The following is a 6797-nucleotide window of genomic DNA, read 5'->3' on the forward strand; positions in this document are numbered from 1 at the left end:
TAGGTAGAGAACACAAGGGGCTTCCCAGGTGGGACAGTGATAAAGAATCCGCCTTCCAATGCAGGAGATGTGGGTTTGATCCCTGGATTGGGAAGATCCCCTGGAGAAGGAAATGTCAACCCACTCCAGTATTCTTGCCTGGGAAATCCCATAGAGAGAGGAGCCTGGTGGGCTACAGTCGATAGAGTCGCAAAGAGTAGAATGTGACTGAGCACTGAGAAAAGAGAATATAAAGCTGTTTAATCATTTATTCCACAGTCATGTTTGAGGAAACTCGAACTCTGCTGGCAGTGAAAATTCAAAGACAAGACATTGCCTGTATCTTGAAAGAGATTGCCTTCTACTGTTAGCAATGGAGTTTCCTCAAAAGATGGTACAAAGTTTCTATGGCAAGTATTTGTAATAGAGCATTATATGGAAATTCAATAATGGCTAAATGTATTTGATACAGTAAAATAAATCTCCATCTCCATTTTTCAATCAGAAACTCACATTTGTTGGCTCCTTACGAGAGATGCCATAATGACTTATGCCGATAAGCAATTTAAGGAGTTAAAGAAACTAAAAGAAACTTGAGACTCCTTATAACTGACCCCAGACTTCACAGAGAAGACCTGTACTGGTGAACGTGGGAGGAGAGACACGTACTTGAGAAGAAGCTCTGCCTAGGCTTAGCCCAAATCACGGGGAAGTGCTGGATCAGCAGGAAGCTGCAAATATTCATTAGGCAGAAGGGGTGCAGGCGACATCCTAGAGAGCCGGACAACAGGGAAAGGCAGATCAAAGACCTGGAGGCTGAATGAGGCAAATCAGGAAAACTCTTATGTGCTGGGCCTGAAGCTTTAGATTTATTCTTCAAGCAATGGAAAGCCATTGAAACATTTTAAGCCTGAGCTGTCCATGGCATGACCACATGTATGTTTTAGAAAAATCACCCTTAAGATAAAATATAGATGGATCTACAGCATTGGGATTCGAGGCAGAAAAGTCTACTGAGGAAGTCGTAAAATATTTCAGATGAAAGGCAGCAGCAGACTCTACTGATACAATGGCAACGTGAGGAAAGTGAATGTACAGTCTGGGAAAATTTTTAACAGGTAACAACAAAAAGATGAGGAGGTGAGAAGATAATAAAATGAGTCTAAAACACTCATTAAACATATTTGTATGACTTCTATATTTAAGGCACTGTGCCAGTCACCATAGGCATAAAAATATCTTCGGTTTGAGCGATTGTGTAAAACCCTGGGGTAAGTTCCTGAGCTGGTTTATAAGGTTGAGGAGTAGGTTTCAGATTAAACACACACACACACACACACAAAACCAATGTATTCCTGTTTGCATGTGTTGAGTTTGAAAAACTGATGATGCAGACTAAGCAGCTGCCAATACCAAATCAGAATACCCAGGCTCCTCCATCCATGGGATTCTCCAGGCAAGAATACTGGAGTGGTTTGCCATTTCCTCCTCCAGGGGATCTTCCCAACCCACGGATTGAACCCATGTCTCCTGTGTCTCCTGCACTGCAGGCAGATTCTTTACCACTGAGCCACCAAGCAAGTCCAAAATACTGAAGATTGAGAATAAATCTGAGAGGGAGTTTGGAATTGTATTTACTTGATTCTGCCTTTGAATTATTTTAACCAGAATTTATAAATATACTTATGATAAAAATTCAGACATTTATATATCATCCCTTTAAGCATTGCACATGTGTTGTCACAGTTAATCTCCAAAATTCTATGATACAGGAAGTATTATACCCCTTAAACAAATAATTGTGCCAAGCTCAGGATCACTCTGGCTATTAATGTAAATTTTATACAGATCCTTTTTATTGAATACTAAACATGCAAATTCTTAGTGCTTCCACTTGTAATATTTTCACTTTCTTCCCAGTTTTTCCCTTTCTCTTTTCTCCTCACCCTCTTCCACTTCTCCTGCCTCCCAGCTTCCTTCCCTCCTTCCCTTCCTCCCTTCCTCTTTCTTCTTCCTTTGTTTATCCCCATGATAGATATTTAGTAGGTATTTACTATCCAAATTGTACAGTGGCAGTAAAAAGTCAACTTTCTTTTTGTTGTCACAAAATATCCTGATTAATATTTTCTTTGTCTTCACATATCTTATTTGAAGCTTTTGATAAAATTTGAGCATGATCTAGTAGCTCCTCTTTCAAAAAAACCTAGGAACTCAGGCAGGCTGAAGAACATTAACCAGCTACTGTTCTAAAACAAACAAACAAAAATCCCTAAATTATTAGGTAAGATTCAAAATTCTAACATTTCCTCTTGGAATAACGTAAAATGAAAAGACAGTAACCAGGAATAACAGCCACATGTCAGTGAAGAAATTGTAAGTTGGTAATTGCTTTCTTATTAAATGCTTTTACCATTCAATGACGCTGAGCATCTGCCTGCAATGCAGGAGACCGGGGTTCGATTCCTGGGTCGGGAAGATCCCCTGGAGAAGGAAATGGCAATCCACTCCAGCACTCTTGCCTAGAAAATCCCATGGATGGAGGAGCTTGATAGGCTACAGTCCATGGTGTCTCAAAGAGTCGGATACGACTGAGTGACTTCACTTTCACTTTCACAGTTCAAAATAGAGCAAAACAATAGAATGGAAAAGACTAGAGATCTCTTCAAGAAAATTAGAGATAGCAAGGGGACATTGTGCATCTGTATTGTGCAAAGGTGGGCACAATAAAGGACAGAAATGGTATGGACCTAACAGAAGCAGAAGATATTAAGAAGAGGTGGCAAGAATACACAGAGGAACTATGCAAAAAAGATCTTCATGACCCAGATAGCTATGATGGTGTGATCACTCACCTACAGCCAGACATCCTGGAATGTGAAAGTAGGCCTTAGAAAGCATCACTGTGAACAAAACTAGTGGAGGTGAAGGAATTCCAGCTGAGCTATTTCAAATCCTAAAAGATGATGTTGATAGAGTGCTGCACTCAATGTGCCAGCAAATTTGGAAAACTCAGCAGTGGCCACAGGACTGGAAAAGGTCAGTTTTCATTCCAATCCCAAAGAAGGGCAATACGGAAAAATGTTCAAACTACCATACATTTGCACTCATTTCACATGCTAACAAGATCATGCTCAAAGTCCTCCAAGCTAGGCTTCAACAGTATGTAAACCAAGAACTTCCAGATGTTCAAGCTGGATTTAGAAAAGGCAGAGGAACCAGAGATCAACTGTCAACATCTGTTGGATCATAAAAAAAGGAAGAGAATTTCAGGAAAATATCTACTTCTCTCATTGACTATGCCAAAGCCTCTGTCTGTGTGGATCACAATAAACTGTGGAAAATTCTGAAAGAGATGGGGATACCAGACCACCTGACCTGCCTCTTGAGAAACCTATATGCAGATCAGGAAGCAACAAGTTAGAACCAGACACGGAACAGCAGACTGGTTCCAAATAGGAAAAGGAGTACGTCAAGGCTGTATTTTGTCACCCTGCTTATTTAACTTATATGCAGAGTACATCATGAGAAACGCTGGGCTGGAAGAAGCACAAGCTAGAATCAAGATTGCCAGAAGAAATATCAATAATAATATCAACACTGATTCCATTTTTTTAATATCAATAAATTTTTATATTTATTGATATTTTTATTGAAATATCAAAAAATGGAAACAGTGACAAATTTATTTTCTTGGGCTCCAAAATCACTGTGGAAGGTGACTCCAGCCGTGAAATTAAAGACACTTGCTCCTTTTAAGAAGAGCTGTGAAAAACCTAGACACCATATTAAAAAGCAGAGACGTTACTTTGCCGACAGAAGTCCACATAGTCAAACCTATGGTTTTTCCAGTAGTCATGTATGGATGTGAAAGATGGACCATAAAGAAGGCAGAGCATTGAAGAATTGATGTTTTTGATCTATAGTGTTGGAGAAGACTCTTGAGAGTCCATTGGACTGCAAGGTCAAACCAGTCAATCCTAGAACAAATCAATCCTGAATATTCATTGGAAGGACTGGTGCTGAAGCTGAAGCTGCACTACTTACTTTGGTCACATGATGCAAAGAGCTGACTCACTGGAAAAGACTCTGATGCCGGGAAAGATAGAAGGCAGGAGGAGAGGGGGACGACACAGGACAAGATGCTTGGATGGCATCACTGACTCAATGGAAATAAGTTTGAGCAAGCTCCAGGAAATGGTAAAGTACAGGGAAGCCTGGCATGCTGCAGGCAACGGGATTGCAAAGAGTCAGACATGACTAAAGGACAGAACAACGACGACAATCTTTCTAAATTTGTAGTTAGAACATATTTTATTCAGTTTTTTAATGATTTTTCCAGTTTTATAAAAAAAAAAAAAGAAAATGTGTTCTTTTTTTTTGAGATTAGACCAAGCCTATGGCTAAATAACATTTTTCTGGGGAAAAATTCTTTTATAAAACAATAGGATGCACTGAACATATATGTATACCTGACTGAAACAATCGCACAAAATAACTTGTTGATTTTAATAATAGCTTTATGAAGAATGGTTCACATATGGTTCACATATTCTAAAATTTATCCTTTTAAAGTATATTTAGTGTGTTTTTGTATATTCACATGGTTGTGTAACCATCTTCACTGTCTAATTTTAAATCATTTTTATCACGCATGGGAAAACCCCTATACTCATCAGCAGTATTCCCCATTCCCCCAAGTCCAGCCCCTGGCAACCTTCAATCTGTCTGAGTCAAGCTTTCTGTTTCTGTGAGTTTCCCTATCTGGACATCGCATTTAAATTGAATCATATGGGACTCGGAGAAGGCAATGGCAACCCACTCCAGTACTCTTGCCTGGCAAATCCCATGGATGGTAGGCTGCAGTCCATGGGGTCGCTAAGAGTCGGACACGACTAAGCAACTTCACTTTCACTTCTCACTTTCATGCATTGGAGAAGGAAATGGCAACCCACTCCAGTGTTCTTGCCTGGAGGATCCCAGGGATGGTGGAGCCTGGTGGGCTGCCGTCTATGGGGTCGCACAGAGTCGGACATGACTGAAGCGACTTAGCATAGCATATGGGACTTCCCTGGTAGTCCAGTGGATAAAACACCATGCTCCCGATGCAGGGGACCCAGGTTTGATCCCTGGTCAGGGAACTAAGATCCCCATGCCGCAACTAAGCCCACACACGGCAACCGCTTGGCCCACGTGCTGCAATGAAGATGCAGTAGAGCCAAAATAAATAATGAAAAAATTAAAATGAAAGACATTCTTAAAACAATAAGTAAATGGAATCATGTAATATATGATTTTTCACAACTAGCTTATTTGACTTGGTATAATATTTTCAAGAATCTGAATCATATTTCTCTACTGCATTCCTTTTGTTAAATTATATTTCATCATATCAGTTGATGAACATTTGGACTGTTTCAACTTTTCTGCTCGTCTAAATAATGCTTTTATCAACATTCATGACTTTTCATTTCTATGGGATCTATAGCTAGGAATGGAAATCAACAAAGCAACTATTTAAATATACTATATGGATCACAATTTTTGGTATTCAGGTACAGTGTAACATTTTCTATTCTCTCATTATTTACCATTTCATTTATAAATGCTGGTTAGGTCCCTCTAAACTGATATAACTTTAAATGAGTTAGAACCCATGGTTTGGAAACCCCTCAGCTGGATAATTCATAGGGTTTTTCCAGATTTAACAGAACAGAGCTTTATATGGTCTTATTGTTCCAGGTGCTTCATAAATGGTTTTCATTTAGAATTTGTAACAACCTATAGAAACAAGTGTAATTATCCCCATTTTATGTAGGTGTAAACTGATAATCAAATAAATAAAATAACTTTGACTTTTAAGGCCCGTGCTGTTGTGTGCTTTATTGGAATGAAATCCAGCTGTGTTCAGTTGATCCCTTGGGTCTCACTGAGTCTTCTAGTCCTTCCTGTCAGTCATTTGAATGTCCTTGGCTCCTAAGTTTTATTCCCTGTCTGAACGAGAAATGACTTTCAGCCTGCTTACTTATTTATTTATTAACTATAAAGTTTACATTTTTCTTTTTTTCTGTCTGTACTGTTAATGTATACTTATTACAGAAAATATGGAAAACAGTTAAATAAAATCACAAGCAATCTTTCTAAACACCTGCAATCCCAACGTGAAGGCATTTTTAGCTTCATGGCATAAAAGCAAAAAAGTGAAAGTTGTGTCTGACTTTTTGCAACCCCATGGACTACACAGCCCATGGAATTCTCCAGGCCAGAATACTTGAGTTGGTAACCTTTCCCTTCTCCAGGGGATCTTCCCAACCCAGGGATTGGACCCAGGTCTCCCACATTGCAGGCAGATTCTTTACCAGCTGAGCCAGGAGGGAAGCCCAAGAATACTGGAGTGGGTAGCCTATTCCTTCTCCAGTGGATCTTTCCCACCCAGGAATCGAACTGGGGTCTTCTGCATTGCAGGCAGATTCTTTACCAGCTGAGCGACAAATCTCTTTTTAGTAAAACTGGACTCACCCTACACATAATGTTCTACAAACTGGAAAAGTATTCATAAAACGTAACTGAATGCATTTGCTTTTTACTTTATCCTGAGTCTGTCCTTCATCAACAATGGACTTCCCTCGACTACTGAATTTATAACCTCTTATGCCTGACTCTCTTTCGTTTCCTTCCCCAAATTAGAATGAAATTAGATTTTCCAACTTTTAAATATTGGGAGTGTCTGGATCTCTGCCAATTTCCTCTCAGGAAAAACTCCCAAGATTCCACAATCTTCTTACTTTTAGATAATTCATTACTTTTCCCACAATCTATTC

Source organism: Bos grunniens, chromosome 24, assembly GCF_055505025.1.
Source record: "Bos grunniens cultivar Pamir isolate PY7600 chromosome 24, Bosgru_T2T1.0, whole genome shotgun sequence".
Classification (NCBI taxonomy): domain Eukaryota; kingdom Metazoa; phylum Chordata; class Mammalia; order Artiodactyla; family Bovidae; genus Bos; species Bos grunniens.